This window comes from Gorilla gorilla, chromosome 12, assembly GCF_029281585.2.
Source record: "Gorilla gorilla gorilla isolate KB3781 chromosome 12, NHGRI_mGorGor1-v2.1_pri, whole genome shotgun sequence".
NCBI lineage: Eukaryota > Metazoa > Chordata > Mammalia > Primates > Hominidae > Gorilla > Gorilla gorilla.
In genome coordinates this window covers 91,297,495-91,319,160 of record NC_073236.2, presented here as the reverse complement: position 1 = coordinate 91,319,160, position 21,666 = coordinate 91,297,495, and positions in this window count along the sequence as shown.

The window sequence follows — 21,666 nt, the reverse complement described above, 5'->3', positions numbered from 1 at the left end:
CTCCCGGGTTCACACCATTCTCCTACCTCAGCCTCCCGAGCAGCTGGGACTACAGGCACCCGCCACCGCACCTGGCTAATTTTTTTGTATTTTTAGTAGAAACGGGGTTTCACCATGTTAGCCAGGATGGTCTCGATCTCCTGACCTCGTGATCTGCCCCCCTCAGCCTCCCAAAGTGCTGGGATTACAGGCGTGAGCCACCGCGCCCGGCCCATACTGGGTTCTTATATAAATAAAATGGCTTAGCGTATGTAGCGCTCCTGGCATGATGTTTGACACATAATAAATGCTCCATAAGTGTTAGTATTATTATTACTACTACTGTTTTGTAATCTGCCTTTTCTCACTTAATATACCCTAAATGTATTTTTATGTCAATAAATACACTTACGGCAGATAACTAGAACATGAGTTCCACACCGTTCTATTTACTAATGTATCCTTCTATTTACAACAGTGCTTGGCACTGTTGTGGATGCAATGTGGTGCTGTATGGAATGTACAATATTTATTCATTGATCTGTTATTATTGCTTAGAATATGTTGGAAACAACCACATCGAGGTGGATTCCAATCTTTCATTATTATAAACCAGACTCTAACAAACATCCTTACTTTTGCATCTTTGTGTATATCCTTAATTGTTTTCTTGGTATAAATTCTTAGCAGAGGAACTGCTAGGTCAAAGGGTATGAACATTTTATTCAAACTTGGGAAATTGTCGCCAAATTGTCCTCCAGAGGGATTTTGAGGTTAAGGAAGAAACAGAAATTTCTAAGTATAGGGATTATTTTTATTATCTTGGCATATCTCTGGATATTTCCCAGTTCTAAGAGTTTGGGATGGCTTTAGCCCAAAAAGGATTTCTGCAAGAAAATCCTTGCAGAAATAAAATAAAAACATATTTCAGTAACTTTTTCTAGGCATAGTTGACGGAATAAAATGGAAGGGAAAACAGAGCATTTAGCAATAGAAGCAGCTGTGAGTAACTCCTCAGCCCAAGAAACCTCAGCTCCGAAAAGAACAGAGTCCTCTCCTGGCATTACAGAGAAGAATTACAAGTCAAACTACAACTATTTATTGAGCACTTTCTAGGTATGGCACTGTGCGGCTGTCATGGACAGACAGTGCTCGACACATTCCTCCCTCTGCACTGACTTCAGAGTGCACTGGCCTGTCTGTGTTCCCACTCTCTCCACTTGCCCCATGCCTGGACTGTAAGCTCTCCAGAAAAGGGAACTTGTTGGTTTCATCTTGCATCCCTGGCATACTGCATTGTATGTTTGCAAAACTGAGCAGAACTACCCTAGGAGAACTCCAAAAGGATTGGTGCAAACTCTGGAAAACACACAAACTTATATGCGTTTGAATGACTAAAGTCAAAAGTGTGAGAGGCTAAATAAAACACTGCCATCTTGATTTCTCACAGAAGAGACTCAAGCAATTTGGGGGTTTTGAGCCCCTTATCCTCAGATGGGTCTGCTGTCCCAAGATTTTGTTTAGTACCAGGATCTAGTCACAATGGATCATGGTGACTAGATCCTTCCCTCTGCTCCCTTGCATAAAATAGCAGCCTAAGATTGAAGCACACAGGAACTTGAGCCCATAACCCAAGCAACCCAAAAGATTGCCTACCTCTCTTAGAACCTGTGAGTTGAATCTGTGTTTGGGGGCTGCAGGAGGTTCTCCAGACATTGTCAGTGGGTGAAACAATGTGGTAGAGATGGCTAGCTGCCTACCCAATATCCCTTCACTTTGGCTTTCTCACTATAGAGCCCAATATTATTAGAGACAGCAAAGCACCTAACTAAAAAGTTCAATTTTGAGGCCTGCTTTGAGGACTGGGATGGCCAATGAGATATAAAGAGAGTTGTTGGGTGGGACTTCCAGGGATACTTCTAAAAAAAGCCACTACTAGGTGGCTTTGCTCTTCCTGCCTTCCTCTTTTTTTACTTCTTTCTACCTAGATCACAGATGTAATGGTTGGAGCTTCAGCAACCATTCTGTTACCATGGATTTGAAGATGGAAATCAATGCTAAATAGGGGTGTTAAAGCAGAAAAGATAGGAGGCTTGGACAAACCAACCTGAGACTGCTAACTGCCAAGTTTATCTTATTTGAGAGAAAAACAAACCCCTATCTTGTTTAAGCTATTGTCAGTTGAGGACTCTGTAGTAATGACCAAAGGTAATTGCTAATGAATGGCTTTCCGTGGGTTGAAGGGCACTGTAGTAAGGGCACTTTGGAATTTTTTTTTAGAGAGATTGTATTTTTGGTTGTCACAATGAATGGGAAAACTACTTGGATTTAATAGATGAGAGCCTAGGAGGTACCGTCCCAGATGTTCATGTGGGTTCAAAGCAACAACAACAAAATATTGATAATCAATTACCTGTGCCTTGAACCTAACTACATTTTCCATGTAAAAACAACATATTTTTTGCGTGGATTCAGACATACCTAATTTTCCATGAATTTAACTGTTACATAAAACAAATAAATCTTGAACTTTGCTTTTTGGACCTTTACTAGGATTTGTTCACCTTTTACAGAGTTATATCACCATTGGCAACACTAGCTATATTCAATATAACACACCTGTATTAATCTGTGTTTATAGTTGTCCTGTTTATGGTGGATGTATGAATAAGTATAGAATTTGACTCCTTCATCACATCTTCTGGGGTAGCTAGTTCTAAGCATTTCCTTATTGAAATACATATTACTTTATTATAAATTACCTCCCTTTTATTTCTCCTTTGCATCTTTCCAGGGAAGGCCTTATGCTGATTCTATTTTTGAGAAGGTATGTGTAGGTAGATTATATTATCTATAAATTTAGTTTCAGGATCATAATCATTGCCCTACAAATTTAGCGGGGAGAGAGCTTTGCTCTTGACCATGCCTGTTGTTCTAACTGATACCAATGAATACACACTCAGCCCTTTGTCTGCCTTCTTTGCTTTAGTGCTAAGAGGCAGAAAGGACTGACAATAGCGAGCTAAGCCTTTGGGGTCTGTATTTCAAATGAAACAGGAGTGATTTTTACATTCATCAACGGCAAGCCTGGGTTTGGACACAAATGCAAAAGATGCCTCCTATGCAATGTCATTTGAGAGCTAATTCTCTCTGAGGGTTAAATATTAATCCAAGATCTTCCATGAACTGTTCTGCACACACTAGTTTATTAGAGGACACAGATTGGGATAGGACTCTCTGTTGATATGGGGGAGGCAGGGCCGACACAGCTCTGGAACTCCAGGGGCTCAGAAAGGGAAAGAGGGGGAGGTGAAGAAACCACATTGGCCATCTGGGGGTAGGAAGGAGTGCCAAGGGAAGCAGCATGCACAGGGCCACTGAGAGGACTTGCGGCCAGTGATACCAACCTCACCGTTTGCCTTGGTCAGCTCGCTGGGGTGACTGAATTAACCACATCTCTCTCTCCTTAATTGGAGCAGATAATTGGCAAGCTGGCTTTGTGCACAGGAAATGTGTTCAGATAGATTTGGCGGAGTGTGACAGGAAGAATGGGGACCACCTGATTTCATCTTGTGCCAAGGAGGGCGACACAAAGCGGCAGTGTCTCCTATGGAGCCCGGCCCAGGCAGAGCAGTGGGGGCAGAGAGCCCTGTGCAAACCCACAGGCCGGTGCTCCCTTCAGGAACCTCAGCTGGCTGGGCTGAACTGGGACCATGCTGGAGCAGCTGATGCTCAGGAGCCCTGGGGCGGGCTCTGTGGTTCAGCTGCTTTGTGACTTTGGCCATGTAATTTAATCTCTCTGTTTCCTCATCTGCAAAACAACTGAAAAAGAAATGTTATAACGCCTTTAAGATTATGTCACTCCATCCCATGCAACCCACAGATGCTGCTTGAATGCCTACTCTGTGGGTAGAGCTGCTCTGGGAGCTCTGCCTACTTCCTGTTGATCCCTTGTAGGAGTGAGAGGAGTGTAAAACACAAAGACAAACCATAAACAAATCACTGCAGGGCCATTTAAATCTTCACCTTCTCCCCAGAAAAGTCTTCAGCACTTTCACGCCAGGTTGGAAAATATGGCCAAACCTCCTCCCCCAGCCCTTTGCCCAACTCTTTTTCGGAGGTACCCCCAGGAGAGGGATTATTTAGAGATAGTTGTTGCCAGGGTGACAGAAACCAAACATCAACAGAAGTGCCACTATTTCTAAGGACACGTTGAGTGAAGTGCTCATCTGATGACTGACCCCATGACTGCCAGAGGCTCTTTTCCAGCTTTTTGGAATCTTTATCTTAGAAAACGCTTTGTTGTTGTGAAATGCTCTCAAGTCCAGAAAGGAAGTGAGGGTCAGTCAGCAATGCAATCGCAACCCCCTCAGTACACACAAGCAGCACTGTGGAATAGCAACTGTTTTTGAAGGACTCATCTTCATTTGCCCCTGGCTTAGAGTTGGTCTATGAGGGCTGTTTCCTGGGGATTTCCACCTGAACTGCAAAGAGCCCTGGCCCCAGCTCATGCCACGTGGAGGATGGAGACAGCTGTATTTCTTGTGTGACTTTCTCTGTGTGGCAAGAGGTAGATGAAGGGAGTCAAGGACAGAGCAAGTCTCTCTACAATCCTGAGCATCAGCATAGCAACGGAAGCATTTTGTGACTTGTGTTCCTAAGGGTAAGTTTAGGACAAATTACCAAAGCACATAGAATACACATTTGTAACTGACATTATTATCATTATTTTGCTTTTAGCTCAAGATTTATTCTTCATGATCTAGCAGTTATTCAAATGAGCATTTTCTTTTAGTAAAATCATTTGGCTTAGAGCTATCCATCTATTAATATTACCATTCATTACAAACATTTGAATGCAGACATGCATTTGTATTTTTTTAAATTAATCTTAGTTATCATGCATAGTTGGGTTTGAATTACAGACACTTGCAAGCTCATAAAAACTGTAAGGGGGATAAATTCATAAAATTTATTTTGCAAATAAATAAGCTGTAAGAATCATCAAATATCTCCAAAGATAAAATGAATCAGGGAGTCACATGTCATTCTAATGACCAGCTTGTTAATCAGAGATTCCATAATTACATTCCTCACTGCACTGTTGTTGTTGTGAGGCTTCAATAAGAATATCAAGTTCTTGGTGCCCAGTAGGCATCTAATAAATGAGAGTTGTTATTAATATGTTTAATCCTCAAAAACAGACATACCTACAAAGACACACACACACACACACACGCACACACACACACACACACACACACACTTATGGTCCTTTTACAGGAATTCCATCCTTGGTGGAGACAGATGGATACCCCCTTCAGGCCCTGAGCATGAACATTGAATATCTATTCTTTGCTTTTTTGGAGCCTGGGTCATCTGAATACAATAAATATCCCTGAGAGCCTCTGTGAGTTCAGCCCTGGCTAGGTCAGCCCCTGAACACACACTACCAGGCTAACTGGGAAAACAAAACATCTAAGTATGAAAAACATCCCAAGACTGCATCTGAGTAAGTAATAACTATTCTGTGGCATAGATGGGGTTTGAAGTTCAAGATCCATCTGGAATACAATTGCAAGTGCTGTGCAGAAAGACTCTGTGGGGCCAGGTGCGGTGGCTCATGCCTGTAATCCCAGCACTTTGGGAGGCCGAGGCAGGTGGATCACTTGAACTCAGGAGTTCAAGACCAGCCTGGGAAATATGGCGAAACCCCATCTCCACAAAAAAATTAAAAAGTAGCCAGACATGGTGGTGCATGCCTGTCATCCCACCTACTCAGAAGGCTGAGGTAAGAGGATCACTTGAGCCCAGGATGTGGAGGCTACAGTGAGCCATGATCATGCCACTGCATTCCAGTCTGGGCAGCAAAGTAAGACCCTATCTCAAAAAAAGAAAAAAGAAAAAAAAGAATTTTCCTCCCGGTCCTGGAGGAGGAATATCTTCAAAACTGCCTGGAAGTTCTGGCTCCTGTCTGGGGTACACCTGAACAGGACCCTCTTTACCAGCCCTGTCTGCTCCCTCTGCTCACATAACTGGTTCAACAGCCACACTCCTCATTTCTGTCCCCAAATAGAATGTATGCTTATGTGTGTGGCTTTTCACATGCTGTACCCTGTGCCTAGAATGCCTTTCCTCCCATTCCCCCTAAAACTTCTATCAAAGCTTAGAGCCACCCTGAATTGCTCTCCTCTCATAACCCACATCCTGTCTGCCAAGACATCCAGGTGGGTTTCTACATGCTGTCTTCAGAAAACACCTAGAATCTGCCTTTGAGTCACCATATTAGTAGTGAATACCTAATCTCTGAACATGTCCTCTCTTACCTGAATCACTGCAAGAGCTTCCTAAATGTTCCCTGCTTCTGCCCTTGCTTCCCTGGCCCCCTGTATGCTCTCAACACAGCAGCCAGAGTGACCTCCTTGCAACACAGTCAGATCATGTCATATCTTTGCTCAGAATTCTCCAAAGCAGAGGTGGGCTGGAATGGCAAGCATTAGTTAGTGAGGGCCAATCCTGCACATCTCTCCCCTATCTGTGGTCAGGAATGCCACACTCATGGCTTGAAATAGGCCAAGGTGGGAGATTTACACCACAGAAATTGGTAAATGCTACAAACCAGGGCTTTTTATTTTTATTTTTATTTTTTTGAGACCTAGTTGGCCAGCATACCGCTGCTCCTATGATGGTACATTTCTCTCAGAGTCAAAGTCCAAGTCTTTAAAACTCCCCACAAGGCCCTCTGCTTTCTGACCTTCTCTCCTCCTTCCTTGCCCTCTGCTCCAGTCACACTGACCTTCTTGCTGCTCTTCAAACATGCCAGCACATTGTAGCGTCAGGGATTTTTGCCCTGGCTGCTCCCCATGTCTGGATCACTTCCCCCAGATAACCATACCTGGGCTCTGCTTATTCCTTCTCTTACGGTAAGTTCTTGCTCAAATGTCACCTTCTCCTTGAGGCTTACCTGACCACCTCCCCAAAAATGCTAAACCCCTCTCCAACTCTCCTGACCTCCTTACACTGTTCTCTTTTCCCCACAGCATTCTAACCCCCTATAGAATGCACTTACTTATTCTATTTTTTATTCATATTTATGCTCGGCATCCCTCCCCCCCACCCCACTAGAATACCACCTCCATGAGGGCAGGGCCTGTTTTCTTCCTTGATGCATTCCAGCACCTATAAGGGTGCCTGGCACCCAGAAGGCACTCAGTAAGCATTTATTGGCTGACCGGCTAACCTGATCTTCAAATGCCCACCTGCTCTGTATATCTTCCCTAAACTTAGCACCTTCCTGCCTTCCTCCTCTCCATTCCCAGAAGGTCCAGGCTTTTGTCCCTCTATGTTACTGGAGTCCTCTTTGTATGTGAAGCTGCTAAAGTGCTTCTGTTGCACCATAATGATTTTCTTACTAACTGCCTCCCCCATCAGCTGGCTATGTCTGAGCTCTTCAAAGCCATCTCCAGCACCTATCCCAGTGCCTGGCATATGCACCACCCCACTGGTCTGTTAAATGAACACATGAATGTATAGAGGAACAGTAGCCAGAATTTAATTTTTCACATTGATTCCTTTTCTCCTCCAGAGGCCCCCTCTGGTGATAGCTCTGCTAGGAAGGCCTAGAGCAGGGAGGGACTGGAAGATATCATAGAGGGAGGCAAAAGGGGTGTTTCTGGACTCTATGCTCTGAGCAGTCTGGTTATGACTATCATGCTCCTGCCACTTCTTTGCTCAGCCCTTACTCCTGCCTTTCATAAGCTCTGATCTCCCTTGATCCCTGGCTAGGGTCAGCTTTACACACAGGGAAAGAAGACTGCTGACCGTGGTGTGATGCCAAGGCTTCAGGAAGGTTCCTCATTCCCAAATACTTTCTTTCTCTTTGTGCCACTTTCCTTGGGGTCTTCTTGGAAAGCAAAGCCTCAGCTACCTGGTTCACTGCTTGAGGTCATGATGGATGTGTAGAGTATTTTCAGTTTTTCAAAAGGTTTTATGGAAATGCTGTTGTTTCTGTGTTGCTCAGAGTCTAGTGGGGGAGTCGGAAGCATGGGGTTATGGTTGTGGCAGAAGCTTCGAAGGAAAAGCTCAGGATGCAGGAAGAATGCCTGAGGGGAGGCCTTTGGCTGGGAGCACGGAGGGGTCCAGGAGAGGAACTCTTCAGGTAGAGCCAACAGCATCTCGGTGAGCACAGGGCAGTGGGGACCGAGAGGCCGCCCGGGCTGGAGGGCAGTGAACACGGGCAGCACAGAGTGGCACTGAGGAGGGAGGGGCTGATTGTGCAGGCCCCTAGGCCATGACAGGGCTTTTGCTTTTTACTGGAGGCCACAGGGAGGCATCCGAAGCTGCCCCCTCTAAAGGATTTTCTTGAGCGGGAAGTGACAGGATCAGATCTGCAATTGAGAGAAGCCCTCCCTCTCTCATCCTCCCCCTCAAGCCCTGTGTCCTCTAAAGGCCTGGCTCACGGAGCAGGAAGGTGGCCTGGAGCCCAGCAGGCACTCAGTGCATGGCCGGAGGGAACGGGAGGCCCAGGGGTGTGCAAGAGAATGGGCGCCCGAGCCTGCAGAGCGCCTGGCAGTTTAGAGCGGTCCCGCCATCTTCGGGGTCTTCCCTGCCACAGAGGCCTCTGAAGGTCGAGGCCCCTCGTCTGTCCCCAGTGACGCCCCTGTCCACACGGGCCAGCTCACTCCTGCTCTGCCAGCCAGGCCTATCCAGGACAAAGAAGGGGCTGTGCCCCTGCAGAGAGGGGTGACTCCTTTCCCAGCCATCAAGTGAGAAGGAAGGGTCCACACCCAAAGCTAAGCCCCAGGGGAAGACAGGATGTCCCAACACATCCTGTAGAAGCACCTAGTCATCTTCCAGTTACCAATTTGCCTTACTTGTTCTGTTCAAACAGGGTAATTGTTTCCCCAAAAAGACTTGGGTATAGTGGAATGAGGTCACCAGAGACGTGCCTAAACAATGACAAACACCGGTCCTGGGCGCGCCGAAACCCTGGTAACCAGTTACTCAGACTGCGGGGCTGATTTTATCTTTCCTGAAGCAGCCGCGGAGCAAATTCAGTGAGGGCGCGCCCCCTGGTGGTGATACGAGGTTCTACCAGGCAGAAAGGACCGTTCTGGGGAGCGACTCCTCTGGGTGGAACGGAGAACGGGAGGAGGAGGAGGTTTCCGGACGTTCTCAGCGGCACATATTCATGGCTAATAATAAATGTTGATCTGTTGATTGAAATATGAAATAAAAGTGATTAATATAACCATTAGTAATCAAGGTATTGGAATGTGAGAATTTTAATAAAAGGTAAATCATCAGCCAAGGCAGGAAGAAAGCAGGGAGAGTTGGTCTGATAAGAGAAATAACTTTGAGAGCGTCCATATACTTTCTGCTTTGACACTGTGGGTATTATATACTGTCTTTGTTTACCTAAGGCAGCCTATCTTTTTATTTTGAAATTTTTCAAATATACACAAAACAGTGAAAAGAACTATAAATCCCCACATACCTACCACCCAAGTTCTGGAATATCAAGTTTTTGTCACTCTTGCTTTATGTATCCGATTTTATTTTATTTCATTTTATTTTATTTTATTTTATTTTATTTTGAGATGGAGTTTCACTCTTGTCCCCCAGGCTGGAGTGCAGTGGCGCGATCTCGGCTCACTGCAACCTCCGCCTCCCAGGTTCAAGCGATTCTCCCGCCTCAGTCTTCTAAGTAGCTGGGACTACAGGTGCATGCCCGGCTAATTTTTGTATTTTTAGTAGAGACAGAGTTTCTCCATGTTGGCCAGGCTGGTCTTGAGCTCCTGACCTCAAGTGATCTGCTCACCTCGGCCTCCCAAAGCGCTGGGATTACAGGCGTGAACCACCGCACCCGGCTGGCATGTTCTTACATAGCCACACGCCCTTATTTCATCAAAAACATTATATAGGCCGGGCGCCCTGGCTCACGCCTGTAATCCCAGCACTTCGGGAGGCCGAGGCGGGTGGATCACGAGGTCAGGAGATCGAGACCATCCTGGCTAACACGGTGAAACCCCGTCTCTACTAAAAACACAAAAAATTAGCCGGGCGTGGTGGCGGGCGCCTGTAGTCCCAGTTACTTGGGAGGCTGAGGCAGGAGAATGGCGAGGACCCAGGAGGCGGAGCTTGCAGTGAGCTGAGACCGGCCACTGCACTCCAGCCTGGGCGAAAGTGCAAGACTCCGTCTTAAAAAAAAAAAAAAAAGAACATTTTATAATTCCTTGGAACCATCTAAATCAAGCTCGTTCAACCCGTGGCCTGCGAGCCACGTGCAGCCCAGGACGGCTTTGAATGCAGCACAACGCAAATTCGTAAGCTTTCTTAAAACATCATGAGATTTTTTGGTGTGATTTTTCCTTTATCAGCTCATCAGCTATCGTCAGTATTAGTGTATTTTATGTGTGGTAAAAGAATTCTTCTTCCAATGTGGCCCAGGGAAGCCAAAAGATTGGACACCCCTGATCTAAATGACCATACAAACAGTCTACATTTAGGCTTTCTTGAAAACTTATTGCAATTGTCTGGTTGTTAGGTCTCTCTCTCTCTCTCTCCTCCCTCTCCCTCCCTCCCTCCCCCCCCCCTCCACCTCCCATTCCTTGTCCTCCCCTTCCTCCCTAATTGACTTATCCTTACATATAGTGAAAGGCACAGGTATTAAGCATACAATTTAATGGGTGTTGACAAATGCTCACACCTGGTAACCCACACCCTCATCAAGATAGCGAACATTCCCATCACCTCAGAAAGTTACCACCTGTGCCTTGGCAGCAAACTGTGTCCTCACCCCCAAACCACTTATCTGATTTCTTTCACCATGGATAAGTTTTGCCTGTTCTAGAATTTTATATAAAATGCACACTTGCAGTATGTAGTCTTTTTGAGTATGGCTCTTTGTGCTCAGCATGATATTCTTGAGGTTCATCTGTGTCTTTACTGAGTTGCATTCCATTGCTCGCATTTACTACAATTTGTTTATGCACTCTCCTCTTACTGAGCATCTAGATTGTTTCCAATTTAGGCTATTATGAATAAAGCTGCTATAAATATTTTTGCATAAATCTTTTTATGGACATATGTTTTCAGAGTGTACACTTATGTTTAGCTTTATGAGAAAAACTTGTCTCATCTAAAGCACTTCTTGGTCTCCCTTTTTGTTCAGTTGTCCAATAGTTCAATATTCTGCACATACCCGTCAGCTTCCTTGTGGTATCACTTACCTGGTCCCTGCTCTGATTTCTAGATTTTGTTTGTTTGTTTGTTTGTTTGTTTGTTTTTTAGAGACATGATCTCACTCCGTCACCCAGGCTGGAATGCAGTGGTACAATCATAGCTTACTGGCAGGTTTAAACTCCTCAGCTCAAGCCAACCTCCTACCTTAGCCTCCCAAGTAGCTAGAACTACAGGTGTATGCCACCATGCCCAGCTAAGCATTAGAAAAAGGTTATCTTTTGTAGAGATGGGGTCTCGCTATGTTGTCCAGATTGGCCTTGAACTCCTGGCTTCAAGCGATTCTCCTGCCTCAGCCTTCCAAAGTGCTGGATTACAGGCATGAGCCACTGAGCCTAGTCAAAATTCTGAAGGAAAATGCTGGAGTTTTTATAAACTGAAAGTTGGATCTAAAACCTGGAGGAGGGAGGCAGAGGTTGCAGCCAGCTGAGATCGCATCACTGCATTCTAGCCTGGGTGATGGAGTGAGACTCTATCTCAAAATAAAAAAATAAAATAAAACCTGGAGAAGACACATGTTAGTCACTATGGCAAGAATGACTCAGAAGTGATGCTATATTGTTTATCCTGCATCTCATCAGAAAGCACGTAAGTGGCATGCTTGCCCCACTTGCATTTAAGACAATAAGACTGATCAGTAGATCTAAGGAGTGGAGGCCTGATTCCTCACTGTATCCTCCATCAACCTCTCATCTTTTGGCTTCAGCTGATCTTTGCTTTGAATAAATTCCTTTGTAAAGAATTACAAAATAGTGGCTTTTGAAATTCTGTCATCTCTCCACATTTATTATCTGGAATTCTTCCGTAAAGAAGCTTCCTTTATCAACTTTCCCTCATTGTCATTTGGCAAAGGCAGGAAAATGTGTAACTATTTGTCTGTAATTGCATGTGTCACTAGCAGTTTTAATTCACTAGCAATTTTAGTTGCTAGTGAAAATTTTTAATCTGGCTGATTGATTGTTAGAAACTTTCTAAAAGCTAAGACAAGAAAAGCTCTCATAATGAAGTATTATTCAAAATGTAAGTATGAGAGCTCCCTCATCTTGCTTTAAGAAAAAGATACATAATATAGAAAAACATTGACATATCAATGGACTTGGATCCACTCTGGGCTAAACAGTTATAATTGTAATGATAATAACATTTAGGGAACATTTCTTATTGATTTAAATTAATAATTAAATTGAATTAATGTTTATGATAAGTTATTGAGAAGATAAAAGTACTAGTCATTGTGCAGTCTAGAGGGCTTTAATCAAGTTAAATTTAACTTTTCCCCTTGAGGAAATCATGGATTCGTTTTATTGAGTCGACGTTTACTGAGCATTCACTTCACTGGTAAAACAAAGATGAATTAGACCCAGACACTATGAGGCCTCAAGGGGCCTAGTAGATGAATTTTGTCTCACTGGTTCCTGGGACTTACTTTGGTCAGATATTTATGGTCTTTGTTGTGGTATGTACAAAGAACACCCTGAAGTGCTTGGCAACACCCTAAGGTCAGATATCACCTGCCCTATAGGCAGGTGACAAATAACCGGCTCTGGGATGGGGGAAGGGAGAAGGTTTGATTGGTAACATTTGCCTATTTCCGTGGTGCAAATACAACCACCATGGCCTGTTTCAACCTGCCAAAATAATGTCACTGAATGCCAAGTTGCAAAGATATGCATAGCACACCATTATATAGTATTTCCACTATACAGATACAATAGAGGTAAATAACTTCACAAGCATAGATAATGATTAAATAGAGTAAAATAAGGAAGGGATGAGCTTTGAGTATTTATTATCTTTGTAATATAACTTAATTGTAAGTTTATATAATTTAATTTTTAATGATGACTATGTTTAACAAGTGGCTTGCACAATTTCTGAAAATTTAACAGCTCTAGAGAGCCAGTATGTATGAGCCTGCTCCAGCACACCACTGCTTACACTCATGCAGTATTACAAGATAGCCACTGTATTATACTCATGGAGCTGGGGACTTGGAACAATGTGGCTGGGATGACACTCTGCGTGGGGATGGTCAGTGGCCTTAGGGCATGGTAGAAGAGAGGAGCTGAGTACAGTAATATGGGTTATTTCCTTGTCTCTTCTGTGGGGGTTATTTAGTTTCCATCTACTGGTATAAAAATTATCCTAAACTTAGTGCTTTAAAACAATACGAGTTTATTATCTCACAGTTCCGGAGGTCAGAAGTCAGAAAGGGTTCTCACTGGGCTAGAATTAATGTGTCTGCAGGGCTGTGTTGAAGGCTCTGAGGGAGAATCCTTTCCCTTACCTTTATCAGCTTCCAGAAGCCACCCACAGTCTTTGGCTTGTGTCCTCTTTACTCCGTCTTCAATGCTGGTAAAAACTTAGCAATGTTAGTCAAGTCCTTTCCCATTGCCATCTCTTTGGTTTTTCAATTTGGATAGCTGATTAGCAACCTTAACTCCATGTGCAAACTTAATTCCCCTTTGCCGTGTAACGTAACACATTTTTAGGTTCCAGGGACTAGAATGTGGCTATCTTTGAGAGGCCATTATTCTTCCTAACACAGGGGTGCTGACAGATATCTCCAGCTGGCTCTGCACACACTGTACTCTGGGAGGACCTTCTGGAGAAGGTGCTTGGAGCCCTAGAAGGTAAGATACAATGAGAATCCCATGGAAGCTGCTGATTTGCCTTGGGTAATCAGCAAGTAGAAATAAGTGTTAGGAAGAAAATAAATAACAGGCAGAGAGAGAGAGAGAGATGGAAAAGAGAAGTATTTTAGTAGATGGTAATGGAAGGTCTCTCTGAAGTGTTGATATGTGAGCTAAGACCTGCCATGCCAAGATCTGGGAAAGGCCAGGCCAAGGATAACGACACCAAGGAAGTGCTGGATGGGGCTGGAGTTTAACTGCCTTAACCATCCCAAATAAGTAGAGCAATGTGTTCATTATGCACTCAACTTTTAAGGTAAGTCCACCACCTAGTTTCCTCTTCCAACCAGATCTATCTTCCTAAATCCCTCCTAATAGAGATTGTGGAGTGCCACTGGCGAAAAATGAGTACAAAGTTTCTGAAGATTGGTATGTTTGAAGAACAGAAAAAAGAGCGGTGGAGATGAGGGCTAATAGCTTGTTATAATAATGGCACCCAGAGAATCATGCTTCCCTATGTCCATGCCCCTGTACAATTGATGTTCTGCTCTTTCTGTCAAGACACATTATCTGTTTTTCCACCCCCTTAAATCTGGGATGGCCTTGTGACTTGCTTGTTCAGTAGAAAATAGCGGCAGTGGTGGTGTCCAATTCCAGGGCCTAGACTTTAAGTGGCCTTGGGGCTTTGCTATCATCACCCTCTTCGAACTCCACCATGCTATGAAGAAGCTCTGTGTAGCTTACTGGAGGACAGGTGGACACAAGGAGGATAAGTGAGGAGCACAGCCAACAGCCAACACCAACTGCATCACATACACATGAGGCTATTTAGACCTTCCAGCCATAGTTGCACCATCAAGATGGCTGTAGCTGTGTGAGTGCTTTTAGGTGAGGCCAGCAGAAAAACCTACAGAATCACAGGAAATAATAAAGCATTGCTGTTTTAAATCACTATGTTTTGGGGGAGGTTTGTTATGCAGCAATAGATAACTGTTACATGAAATGGGGAGGTTCGAGGGACCAGATTATGTAAAGCTTTATTAGCCATGGTAAGGAACTTGGATTTTATTCTAAGTACTCTGAGGAATCATGCGGTTTTAAGGAGAGTAACATGCTTTAAAAGATCATTCTGGGCTGGGCATGGTGGCTCATGCCTGTTATCCCAGCACTTTGGAAGGCTAAGGAGGGCTCATCACTTGAGGTCAGGAGTTCGAGACCAACCTGACCAACATGGCAAAACTCTGTCTCTACTAAAAATACAAAAAATTAGCCTGGCATGGTCATGGGTGCCTGTAGTCGCAGCTGCTTGGGATGCTGAGGCGGGAGAATTGCTTGAACCTGGGAGGTGGAGGTTGCAGTAAGCTGAGATTGCGCTACTGCGCTGCAGCCTGGGCGACAGAGCAAGACTCCGTCACAAAAAAAAAAAAAAAAAGCCGGACATGGTGGCTCAAGCCTGTAATCCCAGCACTTTGGGAGACCAAGGCAGGTGGATCACCTGAGGTCAGGAGTTCGAGACCAGCCTGGCCAACATGGTGAAACTCTGTCTCTACTAAAAATACAAAAATTAGTCGGGCATGGTGGCACGTGCCTGTAGTCCCAGCTACTTGGGAGCCTGAGGCAGGAGAATTGCTTGAACTTAGGAGGTGGAGGCTGTAGTGAGCCGAGATTACACCACTGCACTCTAGCCTGGGTGACAAAGAGAGATTTTGTCTCAAAAAAAAAAAAACAAACAAAAAACAAAAAACCAAAACAAACAAAAATATAAAAAATAAAAGATTATTCTGAGGGCTGCGTGGAGAAAGGATTGTAGTTGAGTAAGAATAGAAGCAGGGAGACAAGTCAGAAGGCTTTTTCAGGCATCCAGACAAGAGATGATGGCAGTGGAGATGGAGAACAGTGGACAGATTTGGGTCCTGCTAATGGATTGGCTTAGAAAAGAAATAGTGAATAACGATCTTCTTTGAAATTCAGGGCTATATAAATAAATGCACTTTGGACTGGGCGTGGTGGCTCATGCCTGTAATACCAACACTTTGGGAGGCCTAAGGTGAGAATATCACCTGACCCCAGGAGTTTGAGACCAGCCTGGCCAACATAGTGAGACCCTGTCTCCATAAAAAGTAAAAAAAAAAAAAATTTGTCAGATGTGGTGGAGTGTGCCTGTAGTCTCAGCTACTCCTCAAGAGGCTGAGGCAAGAGGATCACTTCAGCATGGGAGGTCGAGGCTGTAGTGTGCTGTGATTGTACTACTGCACTCCCGCCTGGGTGACAGAGCAAGACCCTGTCTCAAATAAATAAATAAAACATGTACTTTGCATTGTCTTTTCTTCCTTTGGTGGACAGGGCAGTGCTTGACAAGTGACAGTAAACAGACAGAAACGTGGAAGCCTGAGGAGCACTGAAGTTATGTTTTGAGATGCAGTCAACATTAACAAAAACTTTTTTTTTTTTTTTGAGACAGAGTCTTACTCTGTCACCCAAGCTGCAGTGCAGTGGTGTGATCTCGGCTCACTGCAACCTCCGCCTCCTAGGTTCAAGCAATTCCCCTGCCTCAGCCTCCCGAGTAGCTGGGATTACAGGCATGCGCCACCACTCCTGGCTAATTTTTGTATTTTTGATAGAGATGAGGGTTCACCATGTTGGCCAGCCTGGTCTCAAACTCCTGACCTCAAGTGATCCACTCGCATCGGCCTAACAAAGTGCTGGGATTACAGGTGTGAGTCACTGCTCCTGGCCAACAAAACGTTAAAAATAAATTAAGTTAAAAAGCAATTGTCTTGTAAATGCTTTGCTCTGAAGGATCTGACAGGCAAAAGACACCAATGGGCTCACGAACAGGACCACTGTCCCAGTAGATTGGGAAACAAGAGCCTTAGGAAGTGAAAGGCATGAAAGTATGGGGGAGGGACCACAGAGGAAGGAGATGAAGAGGAGAGAGATCAGAGGGAGAAGGTGAAACTGGAAACCCATCCAGAAGTGGGCAGAAACACAATGGGAAAAGTAAGAAAACCACTCTGTGTTTGTGGGAGTGTCATGTGGCTGCTTTCTTTCTGATGATGGACTGCCCTGCACTCAGGCAGGCATAACTGGGGGCTTACTCAGGCATCCCTGAGTATAGAGTGCTAAATAAGATGCAGTCCTAGATGAGCACGGTGGCTCATGCCTGTAATCCCACCTGGGAGGCCGAGGTGGGAGGATCACTCAAGCCCAGGAGTTTGAGACCAGCGTGGGACAACATAGTGAGACCTCGTCTCTACAAAAACAAAAGACAAAAATAAATAGCCAGGCATGATGACACATGCCTGTAGTCCTAGCTACAAAGGAGGCTAAGGTGGGAGGATTGCTTGAGCCTGGGCAGTCAAGGGTGCAGTGATCTGAGATCACACCACTGCACTCCAGCCTGGGCAACACAGCAAAACTGTCTCAAAAAAAAAAAAAAAAGAAAAGAAAAAGAAAAAAGATACTTCTCATTACTTCTCATGCTAAGAATCTTGAAGTTTGGTCGAGGGCACATGACTAAACATGGTATAATAGGAACTTAAATGTAAATAATGGTCCACATTTTAAAAGTGCTAAAGTGCCAGGCCGGGTGCGGTGGCTCACGCCTGTAATCCCGGCACTTTGGGACGCCGAGGCGGGCAGATCACGAGGTCAGAAGATTGAGACCATCCTGGCTAACATGGTGAAACCCTGTCTCTACTAAAAATACAAAAAAATTAGCCGGGCGTGATGGTGGGCGCCTGTAGTCCCAGCTACTCGGGAGGCTGAGGCAGGAGAATGGCGTGAACCCAGGAGGCAGAGCTTGCAATGAGCCGAGACAGCGCCACTGCACTCCAACCTGGGCAACAGAGCGGGACTCTGTCTCAAAAAAAAAAGTGCTAAAGCGCCAAAGGCTCTCCAAAAAGGGGAGGAGGTAATGTTTGGGAAGGAGTTGTGGAGGTGATGGGGAGCAGGGAAGAGGGTGTGTGCAAAGACACATGGGGTGCTGGAGAAACTGGTTGAAAATCAGAACTATTGAAGCTGAGTGCAGGAAGCACGGTGGGGCCCAAGAATTTGGGTCTTTTTCCCTGGGAATAGAAACTTGTTTTTAATCTATGAAGCTAGTAACCTGTGACAAGAAAGGGGATGGACTGGAGTCAGGGAGAATGGTTAGAAGGCCGTTTCTAAGTAGACCAGCAGCCTCAGATGAGGCTCATGATTGCTACTATTTGTAGAGCTATGGAGTAAGGCCGTACCACCCTGCACCTAAAGGGCAGGTCCAAAAGACCTGTGCCCTCACTCTACCTCTTTATGTGATACTGGCAGGGAATAAAATAGTGACACTTGTAGTAGAGTAAGAAGATAAACCATGGACAATTGTAAAGCATCTTTAAAAACTGAAGACACAAGTGGGTGGGTGATGAGAAATTGCTTAGTGGGTACAATGTATGTTATTCGGGTGACAGATACACTGAAAGCTCAGACTTCATCACTACACAATATATCCATCTAACAAAATTTCACTTGCACCCCTTAAATTTATACACATTTTTAAAAATCAGAAAACAATCCTGAGGACATAAACACACACATGGAAGTATGTTCAATATATGCACTAGCATGTTCATCACAACATTATTCACAATGGCAACAAAATGGAATCAACCCAGGTGCGCATCAGTGGTGGGCTGGATAAAGACAGTGTGGTACATATACACCATGGAATGTTACACAGCCATAAAAAGGAATAAAATCTTGTCCTTTGCAGCAACACGCATGCAGCTGGAGGCCATTATCCTAAGCGAATTAAAGCAGAAATAGAAAACCAAATACCGCACATTCTCATTTATGAGTGGGAGCTAAACATTGGGTACCCATGGACATAAAGATGGGATCAATAGAGGATGGGGATTATAAATACTGAGGAGGAAGGGAGGGGGGCAAGGGTTGAAAAACTATCTACTGGGTACTATGCTTACTGGGTGACAGGTTCAATCATACCTCAAACCTCAGCATCACACAATATACCCTTGTAACAAACCTGCACATGTATGGCCTGAATACAAAATAAAAGTTGAAATTTTTAAGAAAGCATGTTCAATATTACTAATTTTCAGGGAAATGCAAATCAAAACCACAATGAGAAAGCACTTCTCACCCACTAGTTCAGCCATTATTAAAAAAATTAAAAAGCATCTTCAGTATCACTAATCATTAAGGAAATGCACATCAAAAACCACAGTGAGAAAACACTTCTCACCCAATTGGTTAGCTATAATGTAAATAAGCAAACAAAAAAGATAGCAAAAGAAAGTAACAAGTGTTAGTAAGGATGTGGAGAAACTGGAACCCTTGTACATTTCTGGTGGGAACATAAGAGTGCAGCCACTGTGGGAAATGGCATGATGGTTCCTCCAAAAAAAAAAAATTAAATATAAAATTACTATATGACTCTGCAATTTCACTTCTGGGTGTATCCCCAAAACAACTGAACACAGGAACTTGAACAGATATTTGTACACCCATGTTCATAAGAGCATTATTCCCAATATGCAAAAGTTGGAAAAAAACCAAATGTTCATCAATGGATGAATGGATAAACAAATATGGTATATATATATATAATGGAATATTATTCTTTTTTAAAAAGAAAAGAAATTCTGACACATGTTATGACAGTGCTGAACTTTAAAGACACTATGCTCAGTGAAATAAGCCAGACACAAAAGGACAAAACATTATATGAGTTCACTTATATGAGGTCCTAGAATAATGAAATTCATAGAGACAGAAAGTAGAAGAGTGGTTGCCAGGGGTAGGGGGCAGGAGGATGACGAGTTTTCATTTCAGGGATATGGAGTTTCAGTTTGGGAAGATAAAAAAGTTCTGGATGGGTGGTGGTGATTGCACTACAATATGAATGCACTTGATGCTATGGAACCATACACTTAAAAATTGTTAAAATGGTAAAATTTATGTTATATATTTTAACATACACATTCGAACCCCCTTCCACACACACACACAAACTGAGGACTATCCCCTGCCTCCCCACCCTCAAGAGCCAAACTTAACAATCCAATACATTTGACCCCCCTATATGTGATCTGGTCACTCATTGCTCCTCAATACACATTTTTTGTTTTACAGCCAGTAAGTAGAACGAACAAAATCAGAGTTTAACGGCCTAACAATGGAAAAAGGGAAGGCCTCATGCTTAAGAAAACAGAACTCTTTAATATCTAATTTTAATTCAAGATTAACATTTATTAGGTGTTGAACTATATAACAAACAGAGTGGCTCTCCAAAAGAAAATGTTATCAATTTGGGAATAGAACACTGCAGTGGGAATACATACAAATGCCATAGTTAACTATGTGTGTGTTCAGGGAGGTAAAGGAAGACAAAGGTTTTTTAAAAGAAGAAAATGAGAAAGATTACACAGTTGTTTCAAAAAAATTATCTTTGGCTACAAGGATCAGTAACAAGGATAATGCCATAACGCCAGTCCAGGGTTGGGCAGGCAGTTGCTGGGCAGCGGTCCCCACAGAACTATTTTTTGTTTAACGTTGCGATGGCATTTATGTAAGGTTGTGATTTTTCCAGAGTCTCTTTTGCTACCAGGTATACAAGTGTGAGAACCCTCTTTTTAAGGTCTCCCCGGTCTCTCTTTGCTAAGGTTTTTTTGTTTTTGTTTTTAAGTACTAGCGACTCCATTTTGCTTGTGACAACATTCACATAGGTTATCAAGAGTATCAAGATTAACAGGTTTCTAGTATGTGCCCTTAATATGATATATTGAAAATTACACCTTATCTGTTTGTCCTCCCAAAAATTCGGCCCCAGTAATCATATGGAAACATTAGCCAAATCCCAGCTGAGGCATGCTGTACAAAATACCTGACCAGTATTCCTAAAAACTATCCATGTCAGCAAAAATAAGGAAACTTCCCACTGCAAGAAGAGAAAAAAGATGTCAGAAAAAACAACAACAAAAACACCTTAGGGAATATGAATAAAGTATGCACTTTAGTTAATCATTATGTAAAAAAGGGGGAGGTCGGGCTGGGCGCGGTGGCTCACGCCTGTAATCCCAGCACTTTGGGAGGCTGAGGTGGGCTGATCACTTGAGGTCAGGAGTTCAAGAACAACCTGACCAACAGGTGAAACCCCGTCTGTACAAAAAAAAAAAAAAAAAAATTAGCTGGGTGTGGTGGTGGGTGCCTGTAATCCCAGCTACTTAGGAGACTCGCTTGAACCCAGGAGGTGGAGGCTGCACTGAGCTGAGATGGCGCCACTACACTCCAGCCTGGGCAACAGAGCCAGACTTCCATCAATAAAAAGGGGGCGGGGGAGCTCTTTTCTCTTAGAGATGTATACTAAAATATTTAAGCATAAAATAATGTCTAAGATTTATTTCAGATTAATCAAGTGCGGTGAGAGAACATGGATGGAGTTATAGACCTGAAGTTGGGAACTGCTGAGACTGGGTAGTGGGTACATGGGGTTCACTACACTCTTATTTTTATTTTTGCACATCTTTTAAAACTGTCCATGATAAAAAGGCATAAACTTAAAAAAATCTAGTATGCTAATTTATATAAATCTGAGTGCTGTATGTGGCTATTTCCTGCCATTAAATAGGGAGGCAAAAAAAAATTAAAAATAGTTTTGGGAGAAGAGAATAAAGAAGAATGAAGCAAAGATAGAAGGGGAGAAGTGGAGAGAGATGAGGTTCGAGCTGTAAAATGTTACTGTGTCTGCTTCCCACCCACTCCCTGAGAACCTGCTCTTGGATTTTGTGAGCAAAAAAAAGTACTGGATACTTATATC